This window comes from Idiotropiscis lumnitzeri, chromosome 19, assembly GCF_059441095.1.
Source record: "Idiotropiscis lumnitzeri isolate Australia: NSW breed Sydney's pygmy pipehorse chromosome 19, RoL_Ilum_1.0, whole genome shotgun sequence".
Lineage (NCBI taxonomy): Eukaryota > Metazoa > Chordata > Actinopteri > Syngnathiformes > Syngnathidae > Idiotropiscis > Idiotropiscis lumnitzeri.
The window spans coordinates 5130385-5152898 of NC_142409.1; the positions used below are offsets into that span (position 1 = coordinate 5130385).

The 22514-nt window shown below is 40.0% G+C and overlaps 1 protein-coding gene across 3 annotated transcripts in view; it reads right to left on the reverse strand.

The window, feature by feature from the left end:
* sema5a (sema domain, seven thrombospondin repeats (type 1 and type 1-like), transmembrane domain (TM) and short cytoplasmic domain, (semaphorin) 5A) overlaps positions 1 to 7814 on the reverse strand; it is a 97379-nt gene extending 89565 nt beyond the window's left edge. For 2 of the 3 annotated variants that reach the window (XR_015839948.1, XR_015839947.1), the window contains exon 1: positions 7393 to 7814. The gene's annotated coding sequence lies outside the window, so the exon portion shown is untranslated. The remainder of the gene's footprint in view (positions 1 to 7392) is intronic. The other variant, XM_088283388.1, reaches the window with a different exon arrangement.
* Positions 7815 to 22514: the final 14700 nt, after the last annotated feature.

Here is a 22514-nt window from a genome sequence, read left to right on the forward strand (position 1 = left end):
ATTTGAAAAGAGGATGAACAATTAATCATTTGTTTCTGTGGGCGCAGTGTGATTTCTCCCAGCATGATGGATTTATAGAACGTAATGAAGATATGCAATGTTCTTCAATACTTTTCTGGCTTTGAATGTGTGTTTCAATGAATGTTGGTTTACGTATTTGTCATGTACTCTCAACTTATAACTTCTGAGAAGCTTTTAAACAGTTCACCGTCATCCCAGCAGGGCGGCGGAGGCGAGTCAGCACAACTCTGAAAAATGTCGTCCGTTTCTTGAAGTTGATGATTTGTTTTTGTTTTTGATAAGTGATGGATTCCAGCTTGAGCTGCGCAATCGTACTTTGGATACTGGCAGTCTGAGCTTTTAGTTTAGCTGCTAGCCAAGCCCGGTTGTATACATCATAGGCAGACAAGCTAATGCCTAGAAGCTTTTACTAATTGTCAAATTTCTCGCACAAATTCATGCTTTCACAAGAAAGGTCTCTTTTTATGGAAGTGTGAGTGAAATGTTGCCCACATGCAATAACAGCTGGTTTGTTATTCACAGCCAGCAAGCATATGTCGGACCACACTCTATTTCTGTGGTTTCACAGCAAGAACTGTGGCACTATTGTGTCAACAATCAGGTCAGCAATGAATTTGGCGGTTAAAAGTAGATTCCGAATGTGGACGTGGTTTTGGGGCACAATACACGAAGGGCCTAATTTACTGAATGCTTGCATGTCCAACTTGGGGTGCAAAGTTGATTTCTCATGCAAACAGATGTGGGACGTGATTGAGTAACTGGGCACACCCAGAACTGGATCAGCCAAAATTTACTGAAGTGCTGCACAGTTCAATTTACGTGTTATAAATAAATTCATTTCGCGTGCACCATGTGATTTAAAAACCCGAGACAAATTACGGCAGCTGATTTTTTTGTATTTCAATGGTCTATTTAAAAGGCAGGTGGAAACCCGCAAGGACTGCGTGGCCAGACTAAACAAGAAGCGGCCGGCAGAAGTTTTTTTTCTGAGAACGTTTGGAGCTTTTGAATGATCTAAGGAGTCATGCCATATCACGTATGACCAAATTCTGCGACTGGGTCATTTCAGGGCACAGTAACAATCGCGGCTGGCTTCTCCCAAGTTTTAAAAGTATAGGTTACCAGATGCATCCAATTCCCGTGTATTTAGAGTGACTTAAATCCAACAAAACATGGCTTTAATGTGGTTACTGGATTCCCCCAAATTATAGTAACGTTATACAGTATTTAGTTTGCGTAATTCAATACGTTTGTCTCTTCCACTAACACTTCCAATTCCATCACTTCCACAGTGAAAACCATAAAAAACAAGGACATTCTGTCGGGCCATCTGCGCATTGAGCAACGCGGCTCAAGTGGACCATCAAGAAAACAAATTACAGTCGGCGACTCTTCACCGCGCACCGTGCCATTAAGCACCACACAACTAACCGACACACCGCAATGGAAAAACTGTGACCCTGTCTCAAGTTTTGGGGTCACTATACCGCGCTGTATTATTTGGATTGCGCCACAAAAACAAGGCATAATTATTTTATCAAGTAAAACAAGGAACAGGTGATAGTGAAGACGAGAGAGAATATTTGGAGAGGCTGTTCAATGATTGATCCCTCCATGTTTTGTTTTGTCGCGACATTTTTGACACACCTGCGTGTCATGTAATTTTGCACCCGCTCTTTGGTGCAAACTGTTCCGTTGCAACAAGAACTCAAACGGGGTCTGTGAAGTCGTTGGGAGGAAGGAAAAAAAATGTCAAATGCTTAAAAGCTTTTTATCACATCCTTGACTTGAGCAGAAAAATATCAATTTTATAGCACAAATAACACCGCGTAGAAGTCAACAGAACACTTCTAAAAGGGAACTCAGACAAAGACTCACAAAATTGAGCGCTTGCAATCATCACTAATTGAAGGCCACAAAGGATAAACAGTTTTGTACTTTGGCGATGTCATTGTGTGGACTTTTTTTCTTTTCTGTTTTCCTTTTGCTTTCTCCTCCTTCATTTATCATGGATGCTATCCTGTCTATATCTTTGTCCCGGCACTACATCAGAAATTGGCGAGACTGCCGCCTCTTGAGAGAAACTCTGCTCGGATGTTGAACAATCCCCCCCCCCCAACCTGTCAGCTTGACAATTCCACATATTATCCTCTCTATCGGGAAAATTCCTCATCCTTTTTCCGCATCTTTTGCATTCAAGAAGCAGGCGGCTCGAGCCTTTTGTGTGTTTATCTGCTCAGTCACTTCTATCGCCGCTGTCCAATCTTCCTTTTCTCGAATTCTCCTTTAATCTCCTTCTGTATCTGCCTTCCATTTTTCCTGCATCACAACCAGAGAGCCGCTTTATCTTTCAGATGTTATCGCAAAACTCGGGGAGAGGGGTGGGATAAAACGAATGTAGCACGCTCGTCAATTTCCTTTCCCCATTCATCTGCTGAGCGATGCTTCCTCGTGCATCTTTGATTTCTCTTCTGAGGATATTGCTCTGATTAGCCTTTTCATAATGATTTCAAAGTGAAGTCATATGTTTTCATTTGCTAATATTGCAGGATTTTTTTCTGATCAGCTTTTCCGCTTTTCTGTGCCACGGCAAACTTCTACACACATCACATCAAAGCATGCAGCTTATCTTGTAATGATATGCGCTATAAAGATGAGAGGTTGTGTCTCTGGGACCCCCGTGAGTCAGGGGAGACTCACCACGAAAGAAGACACCCTCTTTCTAAACTGAAGGCAAAAAAAAAAAAACACATGCTTGAAACTCAAGAATGCAAAAGCAATCGCTTTCTGCTAATTGAACTGACGATACGTAGCACAACACGTGAGAGTCTCTCAGGAGGCAGTTTGGTGTTACCTCAGTGAATCATGAAGCGGGGTAAATGTGTTGCGTGTCGAGGGAAAACCAGTCAAGTGTCGCTATCAAATGATGTTATTACTTCGCTTTTATAGTCGTTCTTTTTCCAGATAATTAGGGCGGCAAGAACGCAGGAGTATTTGACCTGAGAATTACTCCTCAATATACTCACTATAAAAAAGCAGATGGAAAAAAAATGTAAAAAAATAAATAAATAATAAAAAATGAATAAGGATAAATATTACATACTTAATGAGCATTGTCAATAAAATTGTACAAAATGATCATTCTAAGGGCAGATTTTTTTTAGATGGCATTTCCTATTTTCTAACCCTCAAGTAGCTTCTATGGAGTGTCTTGAAGGTTGTTCCAAAGGACATCATGAGATGTTTGCTGACTTGTTCTAAAACAGCTTACCATTGAGATGCTTCTATTTTTTATTTTTTTAATCACACTTGCATTGCTGTTTGTAAACAACAAAGGTCATTATTGGTGCTTATGACCAAACGACGAAGTGCTGGTGGAGACAAGCAAACAGAGATGAGGTTATGTTTTGTCCCCAAATAGTGTGGGCAAATTTGTTATTTCAGAAAAAAGGAACCAAACTACTTCATAATCAGTACAGTACCCAAAAAGTAGTAATCAGTTTTAAAAATGTTGGTGACTTCCGTACTTGTCATTGTGCCTCAATGTACTTCTTCACGCATCATCAACTTGAATAAATAAACACCTGACCTCAAACAACAACCAGTTACTCCACTAAGGAGAAAATATATTTTTTTTTATTATTGTCCAATATAAACAAGGTAATGTACCAACCAATTAAAATATCCTCATGAAAAGAAAAATGTCAGTGCTGCTAAAAATTGCGATAAGTTTCTCTTGAACCTTTCCAACAGCCTCTTGACTTGATCCTCCTTTAAAAAAAAGAGGCTTTGGGGATTATTTAATGATGACCCAAATAGAGCCATCCGCCTTTTTACAGGCATCTCGGTTAAAAGACAGATCCCTCTGCTATTTGAGGGGAGTTTGAGGTTGAGCTGCGAAGAGCTTCGGCGCTGTAAAAGTGCTGGCAGGTCAACGCTGCTTAAGTGGCGCTAATTCCTCCTGACATGTGGACATGTTTGCAACCAACCACAGACATTTATTTGCGGATAGACGCAGTGGTGACAGCTGAGTTAATAGCGCCACATTGGATAAAATACACTTTCCTGCAGGAATCGTGAACTCCGATGACCTCCAGAACATGTTAGTCAAAATAAGCATTATTATCACAGCTTGGTGTACCTAATATTGTGACCTTTGAGTGTAAATGAAGAGGCGTTACTTTGTAGCTTCCAAATAATCTCTATGACAACGGTCTGGCCTGGACACTGGTGCGGAATAGATGGTCAGTCCACTGATGAACTGGTCACCGTGGCAACATTGTATGGTCCCACTCAGCAACAACAATGAGGCGAGACCTGTTTGCTTTCACCCTGACAACTTTTCTTCCCTCCGTACAGAAACAAGTAGCAAATATGTTGCTATTCTCTTCAATCAACACACCACACCACGGGGTGCTCGCCATATAGACATTTGGAATTATATGTTTTCAAGTGGAATGAACTCATCAGTGGCAGAGGCCAGCACAGCAGGGAGGAAGTTACAAGCAATGTTGCCTCTAATTTTCAATGTTTCTCAACATTCACATCAACTCCCAAAGCATCTCTTGGACCGCGGTGAGCAACATTAGACATGCACACAGCAGCCAAACTCCACACCTTGACACCTGTCCAAAACTTGAGATCACAAGTTACATGATGTAGACATGTTGCAAAAAAAATTCCAACTACTTCCATATCAAAATAGAACAAATCATGACAAAGATATTTGGAGCACAAATAAAATCAGCCGGAGTTCTTTTTTTTTTTTTTTTTTTAATTGAACACACATGTCATTTTAAGCATAAATTTCAATCTGTATAAATATGGTCCACTCATAAATTATCAAAATCATGTCATTTATGGCTGTCCATAAATGTATTTTTTTTTTCTTCTTTGAAACCCTACTATATTTTAAACTTGAATCTTGTTATGTAATTTTTTTTAACTCTTACATCAACCTGCCACATGGACAACAGATGCAAATTAGCCGTCTGCTTTAATCCGGCATCTTTAAGGGATGGCCCTGTATACTTTTTAAACAAGTAAAATAAATACAAATGCAAAAATTTAAGGTGCTTTCAAACAACACCCATTTTTGGACTTCCTGAATAGAGCGGTCAATGTGCCATGTCCAGCGGCATGTCCGTGGTGAGTGTCGGTGTAAATGTATGCTCAAACAGTTGTTTAAACTACAGGTTGCGCTACTGAAATTGTAAAAATAATAAATAAAAAAAAGTGGGAATGGTGTGTTTGTAGATTAAACTGGGGTGGAAATGAAGGAATGAATGTAGAAATGTGTGTGCCCACCATCGTTGCCATGTGTGCTGAGATGGTGAGGGCAGTGCGTAATTGCAGAGAACATTGCTTACAAGCAGATTTTGCAACAAAATATTTTAGATATTTCAATTCAAAGTGGTCGATCAATTAAAAAAACACAATTAATCAAGAGATTATAAAAATGTTCCATCAGTAAATGAATAGCAGTATACCTCGGCAAACATGTTCATGTCCCAAGTGTTTTTATTTCATTTAATGGTACATTGCCGGCAGAGTTAATAATGCTTTCCCCGTCGTGACAGTTTGAGTCTGGAACACATTAATTCACTTTACATCATTTTCCTGTGAGAAAAATAGATTTCAAATCAGGACTTTAGATAAACCAGCATCACTGAATGCATTGTTTTCCAATCGTAGAGGTTCCAATGTAAAATGATGGTCTATTTGGGATTGACTGGTCACTTTGGAGCATTGCACACATATAAACCAGCTGCTGAATACTTTTTGCATCTCATATTTTGCAAAAGTCAGCTTTGAGTTCAGTTAAAACTTTTCTAATAGTAACGGACCATTCCAAAAAAAAACAAGCTTCTTGGCACAGTCATAAAGCTAAAACTGCGTGAGCGCATTTGTAGGTTAAGACAAAGTAGCCCAAAGCCGCATGGTGCATATGTCAGATAAATAAGCCGCCAAAAGACCTTAAAAGAGCACAGACGAGGCCAGAGGGTAATGACTGTTTAGTTTACATGTGCATGATAATGCCTCTCCACTTTCACTCCCAGTGGGACTGGAACCCCCCCAGAGGGAAGCCATATCACAAAGGTCAGCGACAATAGGCTCCTCATTCATGTGGTTGTCATAGCGACCACACAGCCCGCTTGGGCCACAAGGGTCACTGTCATCAAGGAATTCTCCCGGCGAAACTAATTGCTGTGTTTGTGTGTCGGGACTCAAATATCCATCAAGCTGATTAGGCATGATGCAAAGGAATGCGCGGCTGTAATGATCATTACAATCATCCAGGAGCGCACGTTGATTTCTCATATTTTGATATCTTTCACACTGTCACTTTGCATTTTTCTGCGCCATCCCCAAAGAACTTCAGCATCTAATAAAGAACAGGATACTGGCAGTCAAAGCTAATTCCACCATCTGGATGTCGGGGTCTGAGGGTGTAATATTAGCGCAGGCTGACTGTTGCTATAGCCCGGCAAGGACAATGGAAAAAAAGTACGTGTCGTGTTACAAAAATAGATGTGCAAAACTTCTTTTAATAGATGGATCGCACTGAAACAGTCGTCCGGTGCGTTGATCCTTGCTGTGGCTCTCCCAGGCCTCATGTGTAGTGCCACTCAGAACACTCATGTGAAATTATATGCCACAATAAGAAAGAGTCTAATGATGATATGGATTTATAAGCGTAAGAAAGTGCTAGTAAGATGCTAGATCGACTAATTTTATACCAGAAAATGAGTTTGCAATCAAATCCTTGAAATGCAATCCAATCCATATGCTTCCTCAAAGGTTACAGATGACGCTTTGTGTATTTAATGAAGCAACAGCTGCATTTTTGCATGCAAAGCAGAGAAAAGCAAACGGAAGAGCGTTCAAACAGATAAGACAAATTAAAATGAATACTTGGAAGCCACCTACTCTACAAAAGGTGTTACAACCACAATATAGAACAGTGGAAAATGTTTATTTAACCACCCATCAATTAATAGTTAGCTATGCCAATTTCTTATAACGCTACTCCAATGATAGAGAAAAGAGTAGCAGAAGCCAAACACTTTGTTGAATGGGTCGAACCTGCTGGAGGAGCCGGCACTCTGCCAGCGCCACCAAGTGGCTACAGGTGGCAAAGCATCGCTTCAAAACTTCTAAAAAACTGATTTGAGGCTATGTGTGTGTTTTTAGTCATCAGTGTGCCAAATAAATTCACGTTATTTTTGGGGATTTGAGTGGATGATGCAAGTTCAACCACGTGCACGATTAAAACAAGGAGGAAAAAATGGATGAGAATTGCAGCTGCAATATCTAACGTGGTAAGAACAAGGGAAGGACAATTAAAAAATACAACACTGGTTTTCTTACCTGGTGAGGTTGTCAACTCGCAGTCATTTAGTTGAGATCCACGCTGCGTGTCTTCTCCGCGCAGTATCGCAGTGAAGAAATACAAAGATGGTTATGCATATATCCTCAGTTTGCGCCGCGTCTGTGTTCGGGACAGAAGCTCAACCTCAGCCAAAGTGTCTCACAGCACAACCTCTTGCTTCTATTTCTGACCCACGCTGGAGAGCGCGCCGCGCAGCATGGCTTGAAACCGGACACTGCGCCACAATGTGCCTCCCCCTGGGGAGAGAAAAAAATGGAAGGGGAGGAGTGAGGGTGTGTGAGACCCAAAACGGGAGAAAGCAGAGGAAGACAACTTTACTCCAGCGAGAGCTTGTGTGAGAGGTGGCAATGTTTTAGGCGCGCGCAACCAGCTCAGACTGTGCGCGTGAATCTGCGGGTGGAGGTGCGTTTCTCCTCTTGGCGCCTCCTCAGCAGCGGCAGGAGAGGGAGACGTGGCAGCGGCGCGCAGCTGTCCTGCAGGTGGACAAGGAGGGAAGCTCAGCGAGCGAGAATCACAGGCGCAACTAGTGGTTAGATGGCTGGAATTTGGAATTCTGACTCACACGATTCGGTGCTGTTTGTAAATGCGGTTCTCGCGAATTTTTTTTCACTTTTAGTTTCAAACTTCACGATGTCCTAACAAAAACTAGTGTGAATTTTTTTTGTCTCTTTCTTTCCATATTAAAGCAATATTTTTTAACTTAGGGTTATTAAAGTGTCAAATAATGTATAAAAAAAAATAAACATCTTATCTGGGTTCCCGTCCACATTATCATTTTTTTCGTGTCATTTCATTCGCATAGCAATGAACCATTGCAACTGGACTGTTTTCAGTAGAGCCTCTTAAATGTCCAAAATTCACGTTTAGGGTCACTATCAGGTTCTTCAATGTGATTGAAAACAACAAAAAGGCCAAAGGATATTTACTGCATTTAATCTGGTAAATTACAGTCAACCCTTTTCACTCTGCACTTAGCAGAAACCCACTCGTCGTGTATGTGGTGAGAGGCGAGGCCCACGATCATTTTTGAAAGTGACACACATGTGTTAGTAACCAAGAAAAGAATGAAAGTGAGCAACATAATTAGCTCCAGTTGTTCATGTTTATTTGTTGTCTTTATATGCACTATTAAGTCAGTATTGTTCCAAGTTTCACACATCAACAAAGCATGATGAAACCCCCATGTTGGAGTTGATGAGTTTCCAGACAACAGGCTCACTGGAAGCCAACCTTGAACCCATCCACCCTTTTCAGTAACTACTTTTTTTTTTTTTTTTACAGAGCGGTTTCCTAATCAAAACAACATTGGAATCACTTGATGCAAGAGTGGGAAAAAAATGAGTGACAGCAGTGCGTTTTTGTCCTTTTGTGTGCCTTAATCATTCCATCCCCGGTTCAATTACCTGTTTATCCCTCAGTGAATGGACCACCATCAGGCTCCACACTGCACAAGAATCGTACACACAGCTTTAGGGCTGTAACACAAAGTATGTGTGTGTGTGTGCGTGTTGCTGCACACAGCTGCACCAGCACCAGCCTGTTAATTCTCTTCTTTGTTGAACAAGGCAACGCGTTTCAGTGCAAGTCGTACAATTCATACGCACATATAAATTCAAATCAGGTCATTTTCAGTGCCGACTTCCAACGTTGGAGCGGGGATGTGAGTGGCCTCCCGTGTAGCTCTCAGCCGTGGGTGAGCCAACCCTCTCGCTCCCCTGCTGTGAGAGACTCAATGGAAATAGAGATGCGCAATAGCAAACACAAACTAATGGCAACAATGCAAGGTGGATTTTCATATCAGCTTTGCATTGATTTGTATTGGAGGCCTGTTATTATTTTCACATGCATAAAAACCACAGCCGAGCCAGCACAAACAGGTTTGAGCGCAGCAGGGGGGGTGGACAGATTAGTCGACTCGATGACTAGTCGACTCTACGGCTTCACCACTCCGCAATAGAGCTTGATGTCAATTACGTGCCAATCACGTGTTTTGGCATGAACAAGACAGACGCCTCGTGGAAAGCAAAAGGTGAGGTGGGTGGCGGGTCCGTTCCAGTAAGCTAACAACGCGTGTGTGGGAAATATTTGACTAAAACTGAGGTAGCACCATCGCCTACAATTTACTAAAAGTGCAAGTGCTATGCGCAGTCATCTGAAACGACATTCGCTGACTCTTGCGGACGAACAGTGAATTATCATTTAGTAAATTCAACAGATGCCAAACTAACAGAGTGAGAATATAATTTAAGATTCAACTAGACGGAATGAGGATGAGGACAAGGAATCAAAATTGAGCATTACCTTACAATTGAAAAATATTAGATGCCATCCGATTCTATATCGTGCATCTGGTGCTGTAGATGGTCATTATGAATGCGTAATTCTATTTTGTGTGCGTAATGCCGGTTGATGTGTTGGGACGCACTTGAATTTCAGTGTCAAATGAGGAAAAAAAATCGTTTGGCAAATGTATGTGCACTCGCAGCCGCTATGACCTCCACAACTTTTCCTTTTCACTTGAAGGATTTCAGCTTTTCTTCTGCTCCGCATGATTGACTTGCATGCACAACAGACGCGTTAGTAGCTCACGGCCAAAATCGTAACCCACGGCGCTCCGGCTACGTTTCAGAGCGAGACTTCGGTTGTGAGAGGTGCAGCGCGCGAGCAAGTTTAAACAACCCCCCTAAAAGAAAAAAAAAAGAAAAAAAAGAAAGAAAAAAAAAACAACAAAAAAAAAAAAAACAATGCAGTGTGTCTCGAGGAGCCGTAAGGTAGAATGATGGATGATTGTTTTTCTCGGAAGGAAGCCTCATACAAATGGAATCAAATCTATGCTTTGTGTGTGTGTGTGAGTGTATATACTGTACAATTTGTGCGTGGGGGTGTGTGTGTGTGTGTGTGTGTTGCTGCTCAGCCTTTTTGTTTTGATGTGAGGCAACCCAACTCAAGTTGCCAGGCAACCCAATAAAAACTTAAGGCTGCCTCCTGTAATTCACCTGGTCCTGTGTGTGTGCGTGTATGTGTGTGCGTTTTAGTGCGCACGTTTCATCATTTAGGCTTTTGAAGACATATTTTTGCTGGTGCGTGCGGTGCAGTGACCAAATATTTTCAAAGAACTGCAATGATGAAAGATGCTGAAAGGCCGCTTTTATCTTAAGAAGGCACAATGTTAATGGGAATGCTAATCCGTGTGATGCCAGCGTCATGTGTAAATGCATTTTTCCAAAACAAATAAATGACTTTAAATGGCTTTTTCTTCTTATGAAAATAATATTTGTGATTTGTTGACAAAAGCCAATTTTAATCTCATTACTAGTTTTACTTGGCAAACTAAACTATTACAACTTTTTGATGGCAAATGAGACTTTTTCTTGACAAAATGTCATTATTTTGCAAAGTTAGGACCAGAGATGGGCATTTCATCACAGGGGCCGAACAGCCAGAAGGACGCCTATAGAACAGAGAACGGGAAGTTTTAAAAGAATAAACTAAGCAAGGGCAGAAGGGTTTTTTTGTTCATCCATTTAAATCGTTTTGAACTAAGGGAAGTACCGCATGTATATAATTAAAATATTTACAGTCGGAGCACAATAAAATCTCAAAATGCTGTTGCGTGCACTGGCCCTTTAACTGAGAGTTCAAAGAGAGAGGGGGACAAAGATAGTGAGAAAGAAAGCGCAAAAACACAGAAGCAATAAACAAGGCTGTGTGAAGAAGCAATTGAGAGCCAAAATAGTCACCATAAAATGCATTTATTTTGGGCAAAGTTCAGAAGTGCGCTAAATACAGCCATCTCCACAGTGCAACCCCGTTCTGATTTCATCTGTGAATTTGCCTTGTATGACAACAAGAAATAAGGTTCTGATATGCTTTGTATCTATAAATGCGTTTGTTGTTTACAATGTAGATAATAACCAATTTAATAATGTGGAGTCTCGCAGCCATTCATCCAAAGTGGCAAATGTATGTACCAATGTGTTTTTAAGGCTAAATTTAGGTATTGTGACTTTTAATCAAGTGTGATTGATTTATAATCCGGAAATTACAGTGAGTGTATGTAAATGGAAAATTAGCCAGCTAATGAGCTTTGAAGATGTTTAGGTATGAAATATGAACCTTCTGCCATTAGCATCTGTCCTATGGCATCAAAATACACGGATGCTTTTTTTTTTGCTTGTTTAGTTTTTTTTTTGTTTTTTTAATAAATAAGGACGGGGCGATGCCGAGTGCACAGGGCGCGGATGGAGAACCAAGGATGGAAAATACGGTAGCTATGCTCAAAACATGATTGCTGTGTATTTCTTCTACTTAAAAAAAACCCCACTTTATTTAATTTGATAATTTTCTCCACAAATAAAGTCCTAATTGTATGCTTGTCACTTTGCCAATTTTATCTTGACAAAAAAATGCTTTTTTTTTTTCATTTTGCAACACTGGACTTTTTCTCAACAAAGGGATGACTTCATTCTAGTAACAATAAACCAATTCCCCCCCGAAAAAAACATTTTTCTTCTTCTATACTTGTAACAGTATGACATTTGTCAAAACATGACATGATTCAACCACATAAAACAATTCCAGTTTCCTTGACGAAATAACAACATCAACACTCGCTTTGTGGACTGAAACTTGAAGTCTTTCAAACAAGCGATTCATCCAGCTACCTCTTCTCAGCTATTTCAAACCTGAGGTCATCTCACAACTTGGAAACAACCACTGGAGACACAAGACGCTCACCTTTGCTGACAGATAATGCACACCCTCTCACACATAGTGTATGTTGACCTGCTGGGAGTGCCCAAGGTGATAAATGGGAGAAGAAAAGTAGTAGGAGTAGTGAGAATTGGGATGGATGACGCTAGTGAAAACAAGGAAAATGGCAAAGGCCATTCCAGCTGTGAAAGCGCGGAGCCATCTCTCATCCTCAGCTAACACGCTCAATGAGCCATCCTGGCCGCATCACCACGTCATCCCTCAGCCTCGCCGTGGCCCTGCGGCAGCACCGGTCGCGGCCTTGAGGGGTCCACAGTCTACTTCCACTGTCACGCTCCGTTGAAGAAGGATTGGGCGATGAGGCCATAAATGTCACTGACTAGGAGGAAGTATGTGTAACACCGGGGAAGTTTTAAGCTCAGCATAAAATTATTAATCATTAAATTCATCAGTGAAGCACAAAGGAATATTAGGATAATATAATGTAAAATTGAAGAGAATAGAGTTTTGGAAAATTTAGATGAAATTTTACTAAGAAATTAATACTGATGGAAGTGTTTTCTGTTGGTAGTGTGTTTTGGAATGCTTCTCCAGCAAAGATTTCTAAATCACTACTTCGGACCATGTCAGACCAGCATGAGTAGTCTGGAAGCTTAAAAGTGAATTTAATGTATTCATTTAGTTGTAAACATGAATAAAATTGGAGTTTGACGTGATTACGTTTCATTTCGTTGTCTGTTTTTTTTTTTTAACTAACTAGCATTAGTAAAAGACAAAATCAGAAATACTAAGTTTAAACTGATATATATATATATAAATATATATATATATATATATATATATATATATATATACCTTTGAAAAGTAGTGCATACACAGTACACTACTATGATAGTCTAGTGTTTTCAAGGAAGCAAAAAATCTTAGGGTCAGCTTAAATTTGCGAAACGCTTTGATAGAAAAATGTGAACGGAAATATTTTGTTTTTTATCACTGACTTGTCCTCAAGGTTCTGACGGCAATCCAGTGTTACAATACACCATAGCTGCGTGACAAAGCGTTTCAGACGCCTCGTCTTTCAAATGCAGTGAATGAATGCACTGAATGACATAATGAAATGGAGCAGCTATGTCCCAGGGGGTCATCTTTCTCATTTTCTTTTTTTTATTTTATTTTTTTTTGTTCCTGCTAAAACTCAAGCTTGCGGTATTTGTCTTTGTCCTCCCCTTTGGTCCCATGATGTATATACATAAAAGACGAATCCCTTTGTCTTTCCATTGCCATTGGTGAGTGGGCAACATTAAGGTCCATGGAGAGAGAAAGACGAACTCCGCGAAATTCAATCACGGGAATTGAACGTTTGGAGGCGTAAAGTCTCCGGCCCAAGGGCAGTTTGGAGATTTAATTAATGTCAAAATGAGGAAGCTGCCGTCAGCACAGGACAATCACGTATGTGGTCACAGTTCAACGCAAAGAGTGTTGGCTTCTGATTTGTCTGCCTTAAGAAGATATTACATAAGCTCTTTTATTGAGACAAAATTCTGTTTAATTGAAGATAGCGATCCAAAATCTAGCCACGGTTGAATTAAGAGAAAAATAAAGCCACTTTTGCAAGTTCCTAAGGCGTGTGTCATCCACATGGGGGACAACTATCACCATCCAGAGCATTGTAATCTTCTCAAGGTACAAGCAGTTTAAAGGGCAGCAGCACCCAATTAAAGAAGGGATACATTATTCATAAGATTGATATTGTTTGTGCCAGTGTTTGAGTTTAAAAATATATTTTTCAAGTAGATCATCTATTAAATATCTTTTTTCATGACAGCCCATCAAAACCACATTTCTCGCCTCATCTACTTGGGGCTTCAACTGATGTACCAGTAAAGGAGAGATAAAAGTAGTATATGATGTGCAATAACTGTTCACCAGTGTCTGACGACACCCGCAACTGAGAATATTTGCAGAATGCAATTTATTCTTTTCAATGCCATCTGAAGTTTCAGGGTAACATCATCTTAATATTTTTCTTTTAATTGCGTAACAGGTTCTTATTACACGTTCATGTCATCAGCCAAATGATGCCTCATGCTAAACCACATCATCCTAGGTTCGAATCTGGGCTCCAGCCTCCCTCTGTGGAGATTTTATGGGTATGACTGGCTGCCCTGTATGTCAATCAAGCGACACATTTTGAAATGGCTGATAAGCTCCTTTCCTAAATTTTTTTATTTAAACTCATTCAACTGCAGTTGAAAGGCAGCTATATCAATAACATAAAACTAGGATGTCTGGCAGTGATTGAGTTAATGCCATGACAGCGACCGACACTCCCTTTGCCAAGCTAGTGGTAGCCCACTATGCACTTAATAGCCACGCCTGCTCTGACCTGTCCACGGGTGTGATCGTGAGTGTGATTTACTCGCGACCAGTGCAGGGAGAGAGAGCGAGAGACAGGCAGGTGGGGATTTCTTATCTGTGTCAGTCATACTACTCTTTTTCTGTCATGTGTAACATAACATAACAAAAAATGCATACTTTGGTTCAATATGTCTCTTTCATATCACAGAAATGACTCTTGTATAAGTCAGGCATTTACTGCCCCATAAAGGAAAACATAAAAGAATCAGCAGGACAGAAATAGTATGCAGAATGTGCATTAAAGGACAATTATCACAGTCATTACCGGGGTATTATCGTTTCCCATTATTCTCAGTAATGCAGAGATCCCTTTTCTCCTAATGAGCTTGCAATATGGAAGAGGAACTCATTAGAAAGAATTGGAAATACAGACATCCATCATCTGCGCACTTGTTCCGTAGGGGCCAGCTGCAAAAGATGGTGATGTAATCGCCATTTTTCTCTCGAGAAACGAGTCACGTTAACAAGAGAAGAGGGCACTCGGGCAATTGTTTTTACGCCACCACATATATGTTAATTAATTCTAATTAGCGCTGGTTGTCAAGGTTAGAAGCCGGTGTGGTCGAGGAAGTTGATTTGTGTTTAAATAAATGGAAACAGAGGTGGTCATTAGAGTCAATACTGACGGAAGGTCCGTCAATATGTCTGAAGACCCATTTTGTTGACTAAAAATGGCAAAAAAAAAAATAAATGACAGACAGCACTGATGGAAGTGAGGTCTCATCCGTCAGTAAACAAGCTCATTTACCTGCCGGTTGAGTAGAAAAACCCGTGGCTAAAGCCAAACTGTGGCAGGATTTTTACTTACGGGACCTGAATTGTCCACCTCGGCAGGCAGGATAGTAAACTTTATGAGTCAGAAAGGAAAGTGAACAGAACACCTGAGCATGGCCTTTGACACCATCCTCGTCACCAGACTGGCTTCAGTCGCTCTATTCAACAACCCCTAGACTGGCTCAAATCGTTTAGCCGTAGTTGGTTCATTCAGTCATCATTCTCCTTCGGTGTTCCCCAGGGCTCACTCCTTGTCCCCATCCTGTTTTTATACCATCTCACAATTGTCCCCATATTTGGCAAATACAAGATCCACTTTCACTGTTACACAGACAACACCTTTCATCCAAACCCACCTCAACCTTCCTACCTTCATCCCTTTGTACCTGTCGCCAGGAAATCCATTCTTGGTTTTCCTCCAATTTTCTCAAATTCAATAGACACAAAACTGAGATTATCCTCATCAGCTTCAAACCCATTCTCGCTAAATATCCCAATTTAACCCACAGCATTGACAATTCTTCTGTTTCCCCCTCCAATCAGGTTAAGAGTCTGGCTGTCATCCTCAACTGCACCAAAATGACATCAATAGCATTAACCGGTCAACCTACTTCCACCTCCACAACATCAAATGCCTCCACCCATGATTCAACCCTAACAGTGTCGCCATTCTGGTCACTTAATCAAGCAAAACAAAAAGAAATATAGAGCACTTTTTAAATAGAGATTCCCATTTGGATTCTTGTATTTCCTTCCTCTTCAGTCCCCCCCATAAACTCATCCATAAACTCCAAATGGTCCAAAATGCTGCCGCCCGCATCATCACCAGAACACAGTCCACCAATCATCTCACACATTTTCCAACAAGTTAACTTAACTGGCTTCTCATGAAATGCCACATTGACTATACAATTCGTCTCAACACATTCACGGTTATTAACAACCTCTCTTCTTCAGACAGCATCACTTACAATAATACCAAGGGAGGAACAAGAAGAAAATTGTTTTCATAATAAAGTAGAAGAAAGAAAGCAGTATTTTTTTTTATGGCATTAAATGTTAATTTTATACAACATACATCTCATAGTCATATTTTTACACAGTTAGAACAAGGAAAGCACTGTGAGCCCAAATGACACAAGAGCGACAGTTAAGAATACAGGCGCACCGGCATGGAAGCACAAAGCCCCAAAATTACACTTGGCAATTATTGTGCGGACGTGTGCATGTAGTAGTAACTAACTTATCACTAAATTGGAATATGCCGTACAACAACCGCGTTGACAAATTTCCCAGATAGCCGTATATCATAAACGCGCCACATATCAGAAGCATCCAGCAAAGTTCAGTGCAGATATGCTTACCTTTTCATTTTGAATTAGCATATAAATGATCAAAGTCAATTTAACCACAAATAAACATGGAGGTATAATGGCATTTGACTAAAATAAAGTGACATGCAGTTTTAATTATTGAGTCTGGGATTAATCAGAACAAACCAGGTAAATATGTGTACCTGTTTGTTTTCATGTTTAAATTTAAATGTCAAAACGGTGGGGTGAAAAGTGTTTGGCTTTGAACGTGACCTCCGTGAGTCACATTACTCCTTTTTCCAGGCTCTGCGGACCTGTCATCGTAGGATGGGATGAAAGCAAATAGACCAACACTTCCATTAGGGAGTGCTATACCGATAAATGGAAAAAGAGCTCATGGAAAGTAAAAGTGCCTATGAAAGCAAAATCTGTAACATCAGACTTCTTTCGGAGTGACTTTTAAATGAATTGGATTAAAAATATATATATGTAGTATTAGTGCACTAAATTAATAAAAATGTGATTTCTAAAATGGGAACATATGTGACCAATGACTTGATTTCATTAAATAGGTTATGCTACGCGGCACTATGAGGGTTGGAGCAAAATAAATTCATTTGTTGATTTTCAAAATGAACCAATGATGATTTGGATTTGTCAATCACAATTTGCACCACAAGAGTCAGAGGAGCAATTATAGTTTTTGCTGATATGATGCGACGACAACTATTGTGAAACCCGATGACGAATATACACAATAGCTTGACCTAGGCTAGCTCATCATTGGTTCGAAATATTCAGAGGATGCACATATTGAAACAATGGACGCCCAAACAACTCCATGTGACAACCTCTTGAATATTCAGGACAACTTAAGTTTGAGAACAAATGTCAAAAGATGATGGTCGGACCGTCAAGCACACACCAGACACCACAGAGGAGCTCTCTTTTAACAACCCTGAGCGTGAAAAGAAGAAGGGTACCCCTGCAGCCGAATCTTGGATGTCAGTTCATGTCATGTCGAGGGCTGGTAGTACGGCCAAGCCACTGGCGACTGTGCACTCGAAAGTGGATGAGGAATAACTTGAAGTTGAACATCACCACCGAATTTATACATCCTGTAACTTTTGTATCCACTATATTTTGTTTACATGCCACAAGCTGGTGCCATAATAGTGAGGAACAAGAATGAAGAATCCTGATGGAGGTAACTATAAAAAATAACTTAAATAATGAACAGATTTGCACTGTTCATATTGGTGCTACAGTATCACTCACAAAGCATGTGAAGAGGGTTCCCTCCCTTATCGATTAACCATAATTTTAATTTGACATATTTCTAAAAATATTATTGTTAAATAATAGAGTTATTTGGATTGATAATGTGCAGGCAGAAATAAATATTTGATGCCTGCGGTCAGGAAATAATTTTGAGTTTTTTTTTAAACCAAAGACTTACTCATGTATTAAAAACCAAACAAAGGCTTTAGTGTACATTTTATATTTTGTTCACGGTAACAATGCTTTTGTGGTATTTATGACTCCGAAAAGTCATTGTAACACCTTAAGAAGCAGACAGCCGTAAACATGGCATACTGCTACATATACGGAGAATTATCAAATATTCAATGTTTGAAAAAAAGAATTCATTATTAATTTACATGTGAATGAGATCTGATGAAAGACTTTCTGAAGACTAATTCACAGCCTGACCACGTCCACGTTTCACCTGCTTTCATACACAGACCTGCACTTCATCATACTGAGGGTTATTATTCATTTACCATTTTGCTTCGCTTTTTTAGCAACGCTTCTTACGCAACAGCACACCGCTGCCAAATATTAAAATATTGCTGACGTCATATGTAGTTTACCAACGAAACTAGGTGCAATTATCAAAAAGACAAAATATTTCAATGTTGCTCTTGTATCGCATCCTTTAAATTGTGGTCGTGTATCAAGCGCAAAAAAAGCTGCAGTTGTTTACGTATATTTATATCACGTTTGTCTTGAAAAAAGGGCAGCTATAATGGACAAATCAGCTCCTTAATGGATAATAACCTTAAACAATGCTAATCTTTCGGTTCCTAAACGCGCTGCAATCTTTTTCACGGCGTGATGTAAATCTTAAGTGGTTCCATAGCTGCAGCTCAATTGCTGTGCATCTTTGATTGCACATACCTGTGTGCGCAGCTGGTCTCTATAATGCTAATGAACACAACGTCACATAGGAGTCATCTGACTGATGAACACCTGCAGTAGAATCTCTATAAAACACAACTTTACCCCAAATATAGATAAGCCAAAAAAAATATGCCAAAGATACAGCTGTGCGAAGAAAATTGTAAGTTCAAACATTTTTTCCATTATTTTAGGTTTTTACTGAAAAGCAAAATTTATCTTTACATTTATTATTGTTTTTTTTTCCCAGCCTATTCATATATAGATTTTTACACAGATATATTTATGAAGTGCAACATATTTTAAATTGTTTAATTGACTCTATGTTGATTTAGTTTAGAAAACTATTGTATTCTGTCTCTTTTAACTCACACCGAGTTATTGTCCGCTCATTGTTTATCCTGTTCAGCTTGCGTGTCAAAGTGTGGTTTGGGATTTGTGATTCAGTTTGACACCTGAAGCGGATCCATGCAAGTGGCGGGTTCAGCGGACACACAGCCATTGAAATATAGTCGCTATTTATTTTTAGTCCGAATATATCACCGAATTAAGTCGTTTTTCCATTTGTAACCACTTCATTAAAAAAGAAAAATAAATATGACGGCATTACGGCCATGTACCCGCCTTTCTAAATTGAGTCCCTTAGGCAATTAAAACACGGATCTTAACTCAACTCCAATAGGACACAGTGTTAAATTTTGAATCTACTAAAATATCGGTGTAGAACAAGCCTATTTGTATTCCTATATAAATGACATTTTGGATATTTCTATGCTTCTAATATTGCAATTAGGAGAACAACATTTTCTTCACCAAGGGCACGAAGCAAGGTCCATGGAAAAAAATTGTCCTTCAAGGTAACTGAACAAAAATTCCCACAGACGCACACAAACATCTTATGGGAAGTGTTCCCGGTAGAGTGGAAAGACTGCAGAAGGACAGCTGTTTTAGTTACTGCAAACACTGCGGGGAAAACCATTTTTGTTTTCTCTGCATGGAGTATTGCAGATGCAGTTTTGTACTTAAAGATGTCTCCATGAGCCTTTTCATTGTAAGTGTACAAGGTTGCCTACACAAAAAGCACTCTCTTTAATATGTTAATATCTGTCTCTGTTATGTTATTGTGATTATGTTTAGGTAATTATTATGTTATTATTATCAACCTCTATGCCTTTTATGCATTGTCCTAGCATTCTACTCAAGAAAGTGGCTCTGAAATTTAAGGTGTCCTTCACCTGAGGAAGACTTGACGTGTGTGTGCGTGTGTGTGTGTGTGTGTGCGCGTGTATGATCTGGCTTTGCTCACACTGAATGGGAGATGGCATTTGGTGGATTGTGCGAAGGGATGAACCGAGTCTGCATCCAATTAAACCTAAATCAACCCCAAGCCCATCGCATGCACGACACATGCAGTACAATAAGCGAAACAGCAGTTGTTGACTCTTGTAAACAGGTGTGAAAGGTCGAGTGATCAAAGGCAGGGGTTATTTCATCTCATGTGTTGTTAGACGCAATTCCTCCCATCTGCCTGTTGATGAACGGAAACAGAGACGACGTAGGAGTTGACTCATCCATTCCGATTACTGTGATGGAGAGCTGATGTGAAAACACACACACACACACAGGCACCTTAATCCCTAATCTAATTCCTGGCTGTCTGCTTGCAAACGTTCCGAAAGTGAACCCTGGCAATGGAAGCGGGAATCACAGCGCCGTCAAGTTGATTAAGAGCCATCGAAGCCAATGTGTAGATTTGCGGCCATACACACGGTCCAGCTGTATATCTGTCAAGTGAGCATTCATTCCCTCTAACACGATCCACATGTTGTCCTGGTGATAGCTGCGATGGCAGTGTTGGCACATGAAGTGGAATTCTGCATGGACAATGTGAATTGGTCAGACTGGCTGTCATCGCTTGTAAATGCCCCCGTCAAGACTGTGAAGGTCTGTCTGAAGAAGCTCCAGAACCTCCCTGGCAACTTGACACAAACACCAGGACTCGATACAATGAACACCTACTGTGACTGAGAAACGGGAATTGTTCTCAGTATCTTTTCAGCAACATACATGCCGCCTCCCACATGTAAAATATGACAACTGATATGTGGTTGAGATTTCCAGACGTGTGTGTGTGTGTGGTGTGTTGGTCATCACAAGCATAAATAAGCAGTAAGCATTCCAAACCGATTTTTTTTTCTTCTCATGCATGGACTCTCGAAGATTCTAAAAAATGAATGTTATACATCAGTAAGTGCGTACTTGTGATGCCGGAACAGACATTCTCCATTTCCATTATATCTTTCACCTTTCAATACTATAGAATATTTTTTTTTTTTGCTTTTGAGGTTCCATATCATATTAAGAAGTTAGTGTCTAGTGCAACTGGATAGCATAAAATGACGCATTGCAAATAAATTCCAATAGGCTGTCCTGTAAAAAAAATTTGTCTTTCTAGTCACATGTATTTCCAAACAGTGTTTGGAGCCAAAAGGCTGACAGAGGGGTATTGGCATAGATGGATGGTTTTGCAAAACAGGCCACTGTGGTGACAGCTGACAGGTGTTCCCAAATGAGATAATTTCTCATTTTCACCTTTCATTCTCCAGAAGAAGCCACCAGAGGATAAAAGTAAAAAAATTGCAATTTTCTATTTGGAGCAAAAACAAATAGACTCCGAGGACTGAGAAAGCGCACTTCTTGTACTGAAAGATGCCATCAGTTGGTGAGGGATGAAGGGAGGAAAAATAAGCAGGCGTAACACAATTTAAAAGTCAAACTGCACATTATAACGATACATTATAACAATAAATGCCCATATGCTTTATTCTTTAAGCCACCAATGCAAAAACCCTCAGTGGTGAATAACAATAAACTACGAGCCCTCATATTTTTTGGACAGCTTGATAGTCAAAGCACTCAAGAAAACCACAGCCAATGAAATCGTTCTGACACTTTGAAAGACGGCAATTTTCAATGTAACATTGAATCACAAAGCAAAAGAAGAAAAAAAAAACATTATGCTCCCAGACTTCCTGATCTTTGGATAGCAGTTTATCGACAAACATAAAGTGGAAGTTTTATCAGTAAACCAAGCCACGGACGACGAAATCAATCAAGACAGAAAAGTAACAGGCAGTAGACACCAGCTGTCAGCTGCCATAGAAGCATGAGCTAATCAGCTAGTTTGCAGTGGAAATAATGCCGCTTGCTGTTTATCATGCAAACGCAAAGTCTATTTTGATTTGTCTCAATCAAAATGAATCTGGCAACTGATGCAATGGAAAACAGCAAAAGCATTGCAATTGCAACGGACTACATACATAACTCAACTTGGCCGGACACTTCAGTCCACCATCTTCTTTTATTTTATTTTTCCTCAGCACAAAAGGCTCGCGTGGATAAAACGTCATGTTGTATGATAATTGAGAACCCAAATGCAGGAGGAAAGCCTTACAGGAGTGATTTAAAGGAGGCAAAAAGCCAAAAAATACTAAATCAACAAAAGTCCACCTTCATCAGGTTCAAGGTAACAAAACAGATGGCAGCCGAGATACACAACTAGACTAACAGCAACTAAAAAAGAAGAAGACAAAAAAGTGACAAGGACAGAAAGAAAGCAGGGAACTAAATGCAAACCAATTGACGAGACACCGAAGAACACCTGGACAAGACACAAAGGGTCGGAGGGAGCTCATTGTTTA